We start from the raw sequence: 16,087 nt of genomic DNA, 5'->3' as shown, positions 1-16,087 counted from the left end.
CTGATTTTTTGCTCATAATTCTAGATATTAAACACTCGTGATTTTTCAGTATATTATAACATAACACTTGGGCTTTTTCATTATATTATCCGACTAAATTAAGAAGGTAACTGATTGCAAATAATATGCATGGAAACGGAGCCGTCTTAAGTTGGTCGAGTAATACATTTTTCTTCTAACCAACTATTAGGTTTAAATGTTTTCCTACTCCTCTACTGTTATCTGTCATTTATGCATTCATTAACACGAATATAAGAACATACATAAAAGGTTTCAAGAAAAGTCTATATTGTCTATTCCTCATAAAAGCTCTAGTGCTTTTATAAGCTATAACGTTACTGCGATTAATGGCTACCAACCTAACAAAACCAAAACGAATACAGTTTTAAACTAAGTGCATTGCTGCCAACTTACAAAATATTCATTTGGTTGCATAGTAAAAATAATTACTTCATAAGTCAGAAACATGCATGTGACACCCGTAATATAGCAACACCCATAGACTACGAAGACCGCTTAGCGTTGCTTATTAGTCTCCGTAGGCTACGGTGGCCAAAATTGAGAAAAAACTGTCCAAAAAATTAATTTAGCAAGTACCAGGGCCTCATGAGTTACGAGGAGGTGTCGCTGACCGCCCGGCCGCGGCCCGGGGCGGGCCGGGCGCGTAACAAGGTATGCTCGCGCGTCTTGGCTATATACTTTTGCTGTAATTTGTTTACCTAAATTAAGATTTATTTTTGTTGACTCGTAGGAAAAATATTGTATGCAACGTTGTATAAGTAGGTCAAAAAATTCTCGTGGCGTATTCCTTTACAATGTTCGCCTACGCCTTCGGCTCCGGCTCACATTGTAACTCACGCCACTCGCCTTTTTTGACCCTTCTTATACAACTGTTGCATAAAATACTATAGTTCAAAGAGGTTTTATCACACCAAACATAATTTATAGATTAAATTATCTCGTAAATTACATTAATGAAAAAACATAACAATTTATCGGTTTGATCTCCATCCGTCGAAAAGAAATACGAAAATATTAGCTATTTTACATTTTTTTAGTTGGCTGTTTGTCAAATTCGTGCGAGCCTTTGCCTTGCGCGTGCGTTGGAATCGTGCGTAAAAAAAAAATAACGCGCCAGCCATTTTCCGTATTTGTCATAAAATTTGAATAGTTTTGCATGTTTTTAGTATATATATTGACGAAAATGTCATTTTCAAGCATTGTAAAAGAAGAACACATAAAATTGACTCTGCCAGCTAATAGAGGCAAGAGCCGAGAACGATAGCCTTTTATTATCAAAATAGGGTGAAAAATAATTGGCGGCATATTAGTACGGTCGCCAAATCTCAAAAGCCCTCTAGAAACACGATTTAATTGACTCGGCTCGGCCTTACCCACAACCGGTATCAATGTGTTCGGACAGTTCTCCTGATCACCGTACATGCGGTAGTGAAGCGGAAAAATGGTGGAGGGGATAGTAATGACGTCACAAAGATGGCGGCCGGACCTATTCTTTTTGGCGGTGTATCTCGAAAACCACTTAACCGATTTTAATCATCGAGGTGTCAAATAATAGCTTATATTATGGAGATTATTTCCTTTTCTACAAACATTTACGTGAAACCTATAGGAAAAAAAATAATCACAAAAAACAGTTTTTTTTATAAAATTATTTTTTTTTATTTTGTAAAAATCTCCGTAAATATTAGCATTTCGCAAATTTTGCTTAATATAAAACATATTGCTTCATTATCAAGGAATATAATGAGCCTTAAAACATACAGATCGAGTAATAAACAATGAAGCTACACTCATTTATTTGCGCATGGGTAACGATAACTGGCTTTTACCGGTCGAAACTGTGGTGACTGTTACGATACGTATTGAATTGAATTTATAGAGTATCGGTTTTAATTACTGAAATTATAATGACAATTATAAAAACCAGACACAATAATGTTACCTTACTTCGACGTTTAGTCTCTTTTTTCGTCTTAATCATAGGTAGGTACATATTTCTTTTTACTTAAAAATTTTATACAGGGTGAACTTTTAACCACCAGTCATACTCTGCGCAGCGACTTTATAGGTCATACTGAACAACTTTTACTATTAGTAGTCCCCAAGCCGCTCCGAGGCCAGATTTAATTGACTCAGCTCGGCCTTACCCACAACCGGTATCAATGTGTTCGGGCGTTTCTCCTGATCACCGTACATGCGGTAGTAAAGCGGAAAAATGGTGGGAGGGGATAGTAATGACGTCACAAAGATGGCGTCCGGACCTATTCTTTTTGGCGGTGTATCTCGAAAACCACTTAACCGATTGTATTCATCGAGGTGTCAACTAATAGCTTATATTATGGAGATTATTTCCTTTTTACAAACATTTACGTGAAACCTATAGGAAAATAATAATCACAAAAAACATTTTTAGCAGTAAAATCTTTCAAGTCGAAACACAGTATAAATATACATTTTGTTGTCTAATCTAAAAGTATGATGTTCATTGTTTAAGACTGATTAGTGATTACTGAATTAAATAACATGCTATTTGTTATTTTTGTTTTATTTTTTAAATCAGGTATTAATTTATTCACTATGTATCACTATACAGGCAAAATGTGTATCATAGTTGGTCTGTAAGTACTTACTACTTGTGTCGAATATAGGTATAAGATGAAATTTTAACCACCAGCCATACTCTGCGCAGTGACTTTACAGGTCATACTGAACAACTTTTATTATGGGACCAATGCCGAATCACGCAAGAAAATTTGGATCTGGAATGACATCCACTGGCTGTGCCCTACCACACAAAGCGAGATGACATTCACAATGCCCATACCTCTCTTTTGGACGTAGTTTAAGGACGTACCCGGGTCCATGACGCATGCTCGCCACACCGCTGCTTAAAATAAGCTGACGCACCGTAAATTGAACTGCGTAAAAATCGCAAAAAATATTACACGGAGATCTTATGGCAGACACCGTACCGGTGACGTAAAAGACGCAACTGTTTTGCGAACAAAAAAGATTCGCGTGAAGCACGTCACTGCGATTCCGTACCGTCACCGTTTTTTAAACAGCGGTGTGGGGAGCATGCGTCAAAAACGGTACGCATACGACGCGTCACTGCGATTCCGTATCGTGACCGTTTTTTAAGCTGCGGTCTGGTCGCACCTTGTATTGTATTGTATTGTATTGTATTCGGGCGATTTTTCCGCAACTCGACGACTTGCGCCTATTTTGCGTGATATGTTGGGGGCGGGCTAGTCCTGCCAGCCCAGCTCCTCGAGGAATCCTATCAAACCTTTGATGTTGAGTAGGACCTCGGGGAGGTCTCTCGGAGATCCGAGATGTTTAGCCCTGTATGGAGTCACTCCGCTGCATTCCAGCACCACGTGAGAGGCTGTTTCTTCTGTCTCCATGCAACCTCGGCACAGGGGACTGTCTGTGACACCTGTTGTGAAAAGATGTTTGTTAAATAGTCCATGACCTGTTATGACACTGGTTACCATACTCAGTCGGACCTTCCCTAGTTGCAGGAGCGCCCTTGTGAGTTTTCCGTTGATGCCAGGCATGGCTTCTTTTGCCTGTCTGCATCCAGTCTGGTTCAGCCAGTGTTCTGTGTGTAGTTTCCCTGTACGTGCCAGCAGCATTGAGCGTACCTTGCTAAATGGTATCGGAAGAATCGGTTCCGGACCAATCGCCCCCGCATTCGATCCTTGCCTGGCAAGCTCGTCCGCAGCATTGTTACCTCGGGATCCACTGTGTCCCTTGATCCATTGTAGGGTGATCTTGTTATTATGACATACCTCTATTAGTCGTTCGTGGCATTCGTGTATAAGTTTGGATGTAACTATATGGCTATTTAGAGCCATTAAGACTGCTCTACTGTCGGAGAGTATGCGGATGGAGGATCCTACTACCTTCCTTGCAGTGATGGCAGCCGCCGCGTTTATGATGCCCATGCACTCAGCTTGGAATACCGAGTTATGGGCTCCTAGCGGAGTGGTGATCGACATGTTCAGGTCTTCTGAGAAGGTTCCAGAGCCCGATCCGCTGTCTGTTTTGGACCCATCAGTGAAGATTCTCAGCTCCCGGGGATTGAGTCCTTCATGATTGTCGTCCTCATATAACTGTATTTTGTACCTTTTATCGAAGATAGCTTGTTTGTGAATCCGGTCCGTGCCTGACCTAAGCACTGGAAATTCGTCATACACCTTTTCCAGGCATTTTGTGTGAAGAGCTCCTGTGATGTTAGACCATATCTTGAGGGTTCGCAACCTTACCGCTGAGAGACTGGCCTCTTGCTGTATGTGTAGGTGCAGCGGTGGAAGGTTTAGCATGACCTCCATGGCTGCAGTCGGGGTAGACCTCGTGCAGCCAGTGGTGGCCGCGCATGCGAGCCTTTGAAGTCTTTGTAGTTTGTCTCGTACGTTGCCTAGGTTTGTTCTTGGCCACCAAACCAGAGCACCGTAACAGAGTAAGGGGCGGATTATCGTCTTATAGAGCCAGAGGGTAATTTTCGGGTTGAGTCCCCACCTCTTACCAATCATCCTTCTGCACTGCCAGAAGACAACTCCCGCCTTGTCTATCCATTTGTTGATGTGGTTGTTCCAATTGAGTTTATTGTCGAGAGTTAGTCCTAAGTACTTAACTTCATCGGACAGCTGTACCTCAGTTTGGAAAAGTGTTGGTCTGGTAAAGTTGGTCGCACCTTTATATGGGACAGTCAAAATTTTTTTCGCGATTTCGGAATTGGTCCCATAGTAAAAGTTGTTAAGTATGACCTATAAAGTCGCTGCGCAGAGTATGACTGGTGGTTAAAAGTTCACCCTGTATAAAATTTTTAAGTAAAAAGAAATATGTACCTACCTATGATTAAAACGAAAAAGAGACTAAACGTCGAAGTAAGGTAACATTATTGTGTCTGGTTTTTATAATTTTAATTATAATTTCAGTAATTAAAACCGATACTCTATAAATTCCATTCAATACGTATCGTAACAGTCACCACAGTTTCGACCGGTAAAAGCCAGTTATCGTTACCCATGCGCAAATAAATGAGTGTAGCTTCATTGTTTATTACTCGATCTGTATGTTTTAAGGCTCATTATATTCCTTGATAATGAAGCAATATGTTTTATATTAAACAAAATTTGCGAAATGCTAATATTTACGGAGATTTTTACAAAATAAAAAATAATAATTTTATAAAAAAACTGTTTTTTGTGATTATTTTTTTCCTATAGGTTTCACGTAAATGTTTGTAGAAAAGGAAATAATCTCCATAATATACGCTATTATTTGACACCTCGAAGATCAAAATCGGTTAAGTGGTTTTCGAGATACACCGCCAAAAAGAATAGGTCCGGCCGCCATCTTTGTGACGTCATTACTATCCCCTCCACCATTTTTCCGCTTTACTACCGCATGTACGGTGATCAGGAGAACTGTCCGAACACATTGATACCGGTTGTGGGTAAGGCCGAGCTGAGTCAATTAAATCTGGCCTCGGAGCGGCTTGGCGACCGTACTATATGAATCTTGCCAAACGTATCTCAACATTCTCAAATTCATCCGACATAGGTCTGTACAAAAGTCAACTTCATTAGCCGCGTGTCCAATACACAACACGAAACTCCAATGACGAATGCTGAAATTAAACCTCAATGACGTCCCCACGTCAAAAAAAAAATGTTTCAATGACGTCTCCACGTCATACAAAACGACTTCAATGATGTCTCAACGTCATACAAAACAACTCCGATGACGCCACTACAATATACAAAACAACATCAATGACATCAAAACTTCATACAAATGACACCTCCGTGTCATATAAACGACGCCTCCACGCCACAAACAAATGACACCTCCATGTCATATAAATGACGCCTCCACGTCATACACAAATGACACCTCCATGTCATACAAATGACGCCTCCACGTCATACACAAATGACACCTCCATGTCATATAAATGACGCCTCCACGCCATACACAAATGACACCTCCATGTCATACAAATGACGCCTCCACGTCATACACAAATGACACCTCCATGTCATATAAATGACACCTCCACGCCATACACAAATGACACCTCCATGTCATACAAATGACGCCCCCACGTCATACACAAATGACACCTCCATGTCATATAAATGACGCCTCCACGCCATACACAAATGACACCTCCATGTCATATAAATGACGCCTCCACGTTATACACAAATGACACCTCCATGTCATACAAATGACGCCTCCATGCCATACACAAATGACACCTCCATGCCATATAAATGACGCCTCCACGCCATACACAAATGACACTTCCATGAACAGAGCTTATTCCGTTTTAATTTAACTCGACCTGCTGGGCATGTCCTATATTTAATGAAAGGAATAAGATTCCGATCATTGGCCATCAACACAAATCCACACATCAAAGAATCTGTTATAGTGAAAACATAATAAGATCAAAATAATAGGCATTTCAAATACTCATAAATGTATAAATTTTCTCACGACGTTGCAATTTGATGACAAAATTTTGATCATTTACAGATAATAACTATATATAAAACAATAATCTGTGTTAAATAGCCATTAAATAGGTGGGTACATAACTATCAACTCATTCCAATATCTAAAATCTGCCGCTTTAATACTACAATAATTACCTATTATTTCATTGTAGGTAAGTGTCGTAATCGTAACCGATCAAAATAATTGTACTAAAACTCAAATACTTATATCGACAATTATTCTTAAATTCCAAATACTTTTGCAACGAACACGTAGTTAGGTCAGATACTCTAATTTTAACACCGTCAAACATTTAACTCAAATTAAATCATACTCGTTACTCACTAGGGATTGCAAACCGGTTTTAACCGAAACCGAAAAAACCGGTTAAAACCGGTTTTTTGACGGAAACCCAAAACGGAGTTTTTAGAATTTGAAAAAACCGGTTTCGGTTTTATTCGGTTTTTATTTTATTTAACTAAGTTGCATGTTTTATTCATTATAAGGGTGTAAATTGGTCCTAAACCGGTTGAATCGACATCAAATCAAATAATGTGGTGTTGTGTTAGTTTGATCAACAAACCAAAAAAATAATTTAATATAATTGGTTTGTTCCTATTCCTAGTTACTAATAACATTAAGTCATTTGACAATTCCCATACAATACAATAAAATAGTCAGATATTCTGTCTTTAATTTCGTGATAAAATCGTGTATATACGAGGGCTGCTATTTATATATCCGGAAACCGGGATTACAATCTTCTTATATAGTATATTTGACCTCCATGGTAAAATTTGAACTTGTTTAAGTACTGGCCGGTATATTTTTTCTTTCTTATTAACGCTAATGTTTTGTTTTTGACGGGTTTTAAATGTCATCTCGCTGCAAGAATGGAACTCACTCGTGAAAATATTCGTGCTATAATTTATTTTGATTTTCGGCGTGGTTTAACGCAACAACAGTGCATAGATCAACTAACTTCAACTTTTGGTGATGAAGCTCCATCTAAAACTACTGTGTATCACTGGTTTAGTGAGTTCAATCGTGGACGTAGTATGTTTTCGGACGAAGTTAAGGCAGGTCGACCGAAATCGGTCGTTGTACCACAAAATATTGAGGCTGTGCGAAAACTTATAATGGACGACCGATATGTTACGTACCGCGAGATAGAGTCGACTCTGGGTATTTCTATGACTAGCATTAATAGCATATTACATGATCATTTAGCTGTAAAAAATACGTACGTTGTTCGCGTTGGATTGGATACCGCACAACTTAACTAAGGAGCAAAAAGATGCTCGCGTCGAATGGTGCAATAAAATTCGCACAACACGTTATGGAGGTACCTCAGGCGGAGTGGTAGAAGTGCTTCAAAAATTGGTTCACACGAATGCAAAAGTGCATAGATCATCAAGGGGAATACTTTGAAAAACAATAAAACCATTTTCAGCCGTGTACGTTTGTTTTTTTATTTCCGGATATATAAGTAGCAAGTACTAGCAAGCCTCGTACTATACTAGCATTCGTTTTTACACGTGAAGCAATCTTTTCTTTATTCCATGGCGATGAATTTAAGAATTGTTGATTCTAAAAACTGTTTTTTTTTGTGGTAAAACCGAAGAAAAAACCGGTTTTGAAAAACCTCCGGTTTTTGCATTCCCTATTACTCACCCATTTATATGACTACTTAACTTTTAATATTTTTTCGTTTGCAAAATGTAGGTACACCTTCAACAAAATAAACCAAACTGAATTCAATACTTTTACAATTGAATGTTGTAAAGTTTACTTGGTCCTTGATGATAAAATTGAATAACACTATCACTAACGTATTATAAAACTAACTTTTTTTTCTTGATAGTTTAAAACATCACGACAAAGCAACAATATAATGAAACTCTAAGGTTCTTACGGCTAAACAAACTGCATTCGAAACACATAAATAAATCATTCAAGATTCATATCAAGTAGGTACTTACTAATGAAATAAAGACAACTTACGTTTTTAGTCTACCGATCGAATCTAAAAATCCTATTGTGGGTTAGTGGTACGTTAAGGCGCGGTGTATAGTAAAATGCGCTATTTTTAAATCGATATTTACAGGCTTGTACAAGGACTTCATCGATTATTTTCTAGTATGTATAACTTCAGTCTTTGAACTAGCCGTATGCTTGTCAAAAACACGATGGCTCATCTTTTTCTCGATAGATTTTTGCTTTGAAAATATGCTTAAAACTGTATTTATTTCGATATTTTAGAAGTACTATGACGAATATCAATATGAAATTTACTTCATTCAATAGCTTTTAAGTAACTCTAACATTTTGCTTGTCAGTTTATCGATGCGTTAAATTTTTCATTCATAATTATGAATTCGACATTTTGTCTACTTAACGTTACCCTGCGCGGCAATACCGTCAGTACGACAGTACGCCCGTGACCACTGTCAGCGTCGGACCTGTGCTAGTTTAGCGGACGTTACATAAAATGGATAATCACATTATAAATACACAAATATGTTATACACACAATGTTTTCATCACTCTTACGAAGAAAAACTAATTTTTAAGCTAATTGATTCTTAAATACGGTGACATTTCAGACATCCATCCGTCATATTATCTTTTTGACAAGTTTTACACACGCACCTGTCCGGCATACAGCCACGATTAACCAAATGATGAAATGGTGCCTTGCACCCGAGTTAAACACTCTACTTTTCATTTTTAATACGAGGAAGGTAAAATACATGTACATTTTAAAAAACACTGCTAAGTATAAAATTCAGTAGTACTTATTTCGTGAGGGGTACTTTTAATTATCAATTTTGGTAAAATAATATTTTAAATGGCTATTACAGTAATAATCAAATTGAATACCTATTTTTAAACGTAAACAAATAAAATTAATCCGCTTGTTTAATTTATATAAGTCATTATATTGGAACAGCTTCATTTTTAATATGTACATACAGGATCCAGGAGATATACTGGATTTAAATATGTGGGATTTAAATAGTGCTTAGTGAAAGGTACCATTTCACGTTTTTGTGGAAGTGCTCAAATGGCTGTAATAGTTTATGTTATAAGTGTTGAATTTGTTTGGTATTTCTGGTTTATTAACTTTCATATTAAGACTTTATTTACAACATTTATCAACTATTTTATTTTGTAAGGTGAGCAGGAGTGATATTTACCCTTCAAATTCCATTCAAAATTTTGCAAGTACTCGGTTCGGAAGTTCGTTTAAATTTGTACCTCTCGCCAATATTTTTATTTCACTGGTTAATTATTCTGTAAATTCAAGAATGTCACTAAATTCCATTTTTGATAATGTTAAACATAAAGTCCTTTGTAAAAGTTTGGAATAATACTTTTATACCATGCTATTTCTGTTTTGTATGAAATGAAAACTGGTGACATTTTATTTCTTTTTTCAAGTATAAATTTCGATGACACTCTGCCGTCAATTTCAGGTCTCAGCCAATTTTACCTTCTTTAAAACCTTGGACCTTGTTATGTCTTTGTGATATGCTTTTACTATTTTTCCTGCCAATACAAAATATAAGTGGAAAAATCGATCGAAAGTTTCGCAAAATATATTTTCTTCATTTTTGCATTAGGGTGCTTATGTGTAATATGTATATATTAAAATAGTTTATTTTGAAATGAATCACTAGTCAAGGCCTATAGTATATCCTTTCAAGTGGCAGAAGCCAAAACGTAAAAAGTAGTCACGTGGCGGGGCCCCGTCGGGTGTTCAGCGCGGATTTAGAGAATATTACAAATTCAACTATTTAAGCTTATCTATGTATAAAAGTATATATTGAAGCATATATCGTTAGAATAAGCACTAAATACGCTATTCGAATAGAACAATTAAATTATTGTCTTCTTCTTCTTGGTCCCTCAATGCTGAGGATCATGACATCATGTCCTTCTGTTGAAGTTGTCCTTGTTGTTATTAAATTATTGTAATGTTTATGCATTTCGCCACATGCACCTAACTAATCAAACCTAGCAACAGTGACAGTTTTCCAGTTTCCTTATTAAAAATGACTACCACCACAAAACAAAGTTATGATTGGAGGTAATTGTTAATTAATTTTCTACGTAGGGCTTAAAATTCAAAGGTTAAGTCATAAAAAGTGCCCGTGAGCAAACGGAATTTTTTTAACCACGTATTCCTGAGGTCATAAGAAGAATTTCATGTACAAGTATAAGTCAATTCCGCAAAAAAAATTGTTTTTTTTTTTTTACTTTTTGTATGTTTTTAAACATATTAAGTTCATGTTCTTGGAAAATTTATGGATTAATATAAATTGGTACATTTTTTTTGTAAAAATTAGTCTATTCAAATGGTACCTTGTGATTTTGATATCTGTAAAGAAGGTACGGAAGACGACATAGCCATCAAAAAGGCGTTATGCACTAAAACACAACGAAAAAAAAAATTTTTTTAATTGGTATTAACTCTGAAATTAGGCGAATTAAAAAAGTTTATATTATTATGACATTTTTGCCTCTAAATACGACCCGGAATATACTGTTAAAATCTTTCCGTTTCCTAGAGGGTACCGTGTATTTACAAAATAACCTCTTTAAAAATCAAGACAGAACTCGACCTAGGCGTTCGATCCCGGATGAACGGTCCTTAGCAACCAAGCGTTAACAAGCGTGTGTATGTATGTTTTCCTTGTCTAACTTGCTAGCTACTTTTGGGCGCTAGAAGAGCGTAAATATACTTCAAAGCCTTCAATTTTGCCACTAAATATGGCAACACCTCACTAACCACCGTCTGTTGGCCGAGAGCTTTCTGGCTATCGCATCGACCCGTGAGCGGGGGGCCACCACTTGAAGGGATAAATAACATAGTTGACGATAAAATTATTTTGTTCATCGGAAAGTTTTGTATGTTAATTAACTTTACGGAACAGGTCTTAACTGTACTTCTTTCCAAAGGAAAATAATACTCATTGAGACAATTCTAACAACCTCAAACGCAATTTGGTTGCGATATTTTGACACAGAGTTCCTATGGCCACCTCCTCTCTCATGCATCAGATCAGCTCGATGGTACCATAATATTTCATTGTCACCCTACTTACATATGTATGCAGATTTTCAACTTCATCTGAAACCTCAGTGGGTCAAATATACTTGTAATATTTGATTACAGACAGAGTAGACAGACAACAGACTGATTCTTTATTAGACATTAATTAAAGTCAGTCAATTATACTCATTACTATATAACTTCGAAGTAGTAGTAGTAGTATAAGTGCATTTTTGCCATTATAAACTTTAAATAATAAATAGCAGTTTTCTCGACTTTTGCATTTAAAATTTATAATCGTCTTCATTGTCGTCAATTCAAAAAATAATATAGAAATAGTCGTTACAGTTAGAGTCATGGTTCTTTTTTGAGAAGATAGCATAATTTATCTACTTTTTGGAGCTACATATGCTTATGCTTATGTTTTCAGTTATCTCAATACCAGCAAAAACATGCTACCTTTTTACGTTCACTTCCACAAATTACTTAGCTTTGCTAGTATTCTTCCTTTTTTTTACTACTTGCCCGAAATTGACTTCTATTGCATTTTTAAGGTCAATTAAGTTTTGAATAGGTATGATTTAAATTTTATATATATATAAAATTTAAATATGATTTAAAGCAGTCAGTTGTAACTTTTGTCTGAATTAGTATGTAATATTATTTCGACACAAAACGATTTGGTATCATTTTACTGGGTTCTCAATTTGCCGCGGTATACTCTAGTATTATATATAATTATAATTTTTTTAATTTCATTAAGTTTAAATCATAATCAATATAAATTTCCGGAAAAGATCCCAGAACTAACAAACCAGAATACGGATGGCGTCAGAATAAGGACGTAGGCTTGCTGCGAGCGCGGCGCGCGGGGCGCTCGCCTGCCTGCTTTACAACTTCGTCTGCTTCACCCCCTCAAAAACCTAAAATCTGTCTATAAGAGCGCCTTAACACTTCTGAAGTATTATGAGTATATCCAATTGCTCTAATTATAAAATGGAAGTGCCTCTTTAACTTTGCTCAACCCGTTACCATCAAGATGTCGTCTCTTTGACTTCCCCAATCCAAGTGAACGAGTCTGTACAACACTCTCCTTAGCTTCCGCTTACCCCTACCACTTCCTAACTAATGTGTTGCCAGGTAAGTCATGAAACATTACCCATCACTCTCACATTAATTTAGGTATTTTCGGAATGTTGCCAACGTAAAATTCATATTTGCTTACACTATTTAGTATTATTATTAAGAAATCATGACAAAAGTAAGATCGTAGATACATCCGCCGAAGACATCAGACGCCAGCGACTACATGATTTCAACTAATGAGATTTCATTTATAAAATGATAACGCTTACGCGACGCTTGGTGCTCACTGCTCAGCACTCTACGCGTCTCGTACTCGTAACGTTTTTACGATACGCTTACGCGCCGTGTGCTGAGGGCCTAACGGTTATATTTTTATCTCGCAGGTGAATGAACACAGTGTGTTTAATAAGACTCTAAATTAGGCTGGCACTTTTCTTAAATATACGTATACAATATGTATTTTGTGTTATCATTATTGACATCTGTTGTGTTTTAAATAAAGTTCCTTATCCAATTAGTAGTACTAGTAGGAGATACGAGGTTGTTAAGTACAACCTACGTAAGTAGTTGATTTGGGTATGGTTGTACTATGTGGGCGCTTTGATGAAAGCTTTCGTTACCTTTGCGTAAAATCTTAAACTATTATGAAATAGGTATGATTTTAATACAAGGATTATGTATCTTACGTCTTTTTGTTCAGTGTTAAAAATCTATGCATAAGATTAAAGTGAATCATACACTAGAACGTAATAAATACTCGTAGATACCCTAAATAATTATGGTATTCAGGTGAATCCTTAGGTATCTTTAGATGTGACCCATGCTTTTATGCAGAACTAAATATCAGTACTATTTACAAGCCCTTGTGCTAATAAATAACTAGGGTCACAAAATGAGGGAGTGTCATTATAACCGTCGTATTTTCATAGAAATTTGACATTAATGATGACATCGCCACAAAAGTGTGCAAAGCTAAGTTAATATATAATATTATACTTACATTTTTAATTTGCAAAGGCAAATGCCATGTAGAGTTAGCTTGGTCCTCTAGCTGTTTAGGGACAAGGGGCAACTAATAAGTCGCGCTACCAACATTTATAGTTATAAAATTAACTTTTTAAACATTGAAATTCAACAAAGTGTAGTTGTACCTATGTAATGCCTTGCAATTCTGCAATATTCTAACATTTTAATTTTTTACTAATAATAATCTGCGCACTTCATAATTACAAATGTCTGTCGCTTTGAACATTTGTGCCTAATACGATGCAGTATACATATATAAATGTTTCTATAAACTGTGCATGTTACTGCGTAATGGTATTAAAACAAATAGGGGCCCAATTTAGTTATTAAACGCGTCCCGTTTTGTGTCAATACGATTACGAAATCCTATTTTTATATATATCGTTTACCTAATAGCACCCGGAACGTTTAAACTAATGAAATCTGTTTTTGAACGAATAAATTGTGGTTACATAATATAACAGATGGTGTTCAAAGCTAATCCACAGAGGTGTTTATGTTTACAGAAAGTCTATGGTGCACGTGGGTTTTGCAAGAGGTTTTCATATGGCCTGTTGCGTTTGGGAAACACGTCGATACTCGATACCTAACAGTTGGGTAAATATTTTGGTGAAAAGTTTGATAAGATTCAATTAAAACGACGTCATTGCCAGGATTTTAATAGAACTACACTTTGGAAGTATGTATGGTGATTGGATAAGATTTCCTTATTTTGCCTATATACTATAACTTTTCTTCGCCCCTAATATCGTCTTGGATATTTCGGATAATAAATTATAAAAAACCGGCCAAGTGCGAGTCGGACTCGCACAGGAAGGGTTCCGTACCATTATCTATAAAAACGGTCACCCATCCAAGTACTGACCCCGCCCGACGTTGATTGGATGAGAACCTCGAGATTGGAAAGAAATATTTATTTTATTCAGTTTTTAGTATTTGTTGTTATAGCGGCAACAGAAATACATAATCTGTAGAAATTTCAACTGGCTAACTATCACGGTTCATGAGATACAGCCTGGTGATAGAGGGACAGACGGACGGACGGACAGCGGAGTCTCAGTAATAGGGTCCCGTTTGACCCTTTGGGTACGGAACCCTAAAAAACGAAAATAATAAAAAAAATACTAGGAATAATCAAATCTCTCATATATCAGATTAAGAGGTTGCATAAACAAAATAGGTATTTTAAAAAGGCTATATAACATGGAATCCTTCGCCCCTTAACCAAACGTTAACGTTTCTTTTGCTATATTATTATTCATTAATCAGCATGACACAATATCTACACTCGCGGGCAAATAATACGGGTCAGTGACAAAAACCCTTATATTTTGCAAATTAATAGCGGTATCTGCAGGAAACTAACTGTGTATTATAGAGAATTTAATATCGAATTGAATTGAACCTTCAATGTTCTACAGTCAGCATCAAAAGTAGCGGATGAAACAACGCGCCATAACTTTTGGAAATATAGATAAATTTCTAAAATTCGCGCTTAAAAGTATATCTTTTACAGTCTTAGTTGTACTATATTAAAGACATCACTTTTTAGGGTTCCGTAGCCAAATGGCAAAAAACGGAACCCTTATAGATTCGTCATGTCCGTCTGTCTGTCCGATTCTGTCACAGCCACTTTTTTCCGAAACTATAAAAGCTATACTGTTCAAACTTGGTAAGTAGATGTATTCTATGAACCGCATTATGATGTTCACACAAAAATAGAAAAAAAACAATAAATTTTGGGGGTTCCCCATACTTAGAACTGAAACTCAAAAAATCTTTTTTCATCAAACTCATACGTGTGGGGTATCTATGGATAGGTCTTTAAAAATGATATTGAGGTTTCTAATATCATTTTTTTCTAAACTGAAAAGTTTGCGCGAGAGACACTTCCAAAGTGGTAAAAAGTGTGTCCCCCCCCCCCCCCGTAACTTCTAAAATAACAGAATGAAAAATCTAAAAAAAATATATGATATACATTGCCATGCAAACTTCCACCGAAAATTGGTTCGAACGAGATCTAGTAAGTAGTTTTTTTTTAATACGTCATAAAAATTAAAAAAAAAAAAATTTTTTCATCAAACCCATACGTGTGGGGTATCTATGGATAGATCTTCAAAAATGATATTTAGGTTTCTAATATCATTTTTTTCTAAACTGAATAGTTTGCGCGAGAGACACTTCCAAAGTGAAAAAATGTGTGTCCCCCCCCCTGTAACTTCTAAAATAACAGAATGAAAAATCTAAAAAAAATATATGATATACATTGCCATGCAAACTTCCACCGAAAATTGGTTCGAACGAGATCTAGTAAGTAGTTTTTTTTTAATACGTCATAAAAATTAAAAAAAAAAAAAATTTTTCATCAAACCCATACGTGTG

At 36.2% G+C, this 16,087-nt stretch overlaps 1 protein-coding gene across 4 annotated transcripts in view; it reads left to right on the top strand.

The window, feature by feature from the left end:
• The window catches only part of LOC133516185 (protein MTSS 1), a 293,191-nt gene that overhangs the window by 114,119 nt on the left and 162,985 nt on the right, over positions 1 to 16,087 (top strand). The gene's annotated exons all lie outside the window — the stretch shown is intronic.

Source organism: Cydia pomonella, chromosome 3 (genome assembly GCF_033807575.1).
Source record: "Cydia pomonella isolate Wapato2018A chromosome 3, ilCydPomo1, whole genome shotgun sequence".
Taxonomy (NCBI): Eukaryota; Metazoa; Arthropoda; class Insecta; order Lepidoptera; family Tortricidae; genus Cydia; species Cydia pomonella.
Note: the sequence above shows the minus strand (reverse complement) of the source record. Positions and strands in the feature narration are given on the sequence as shown.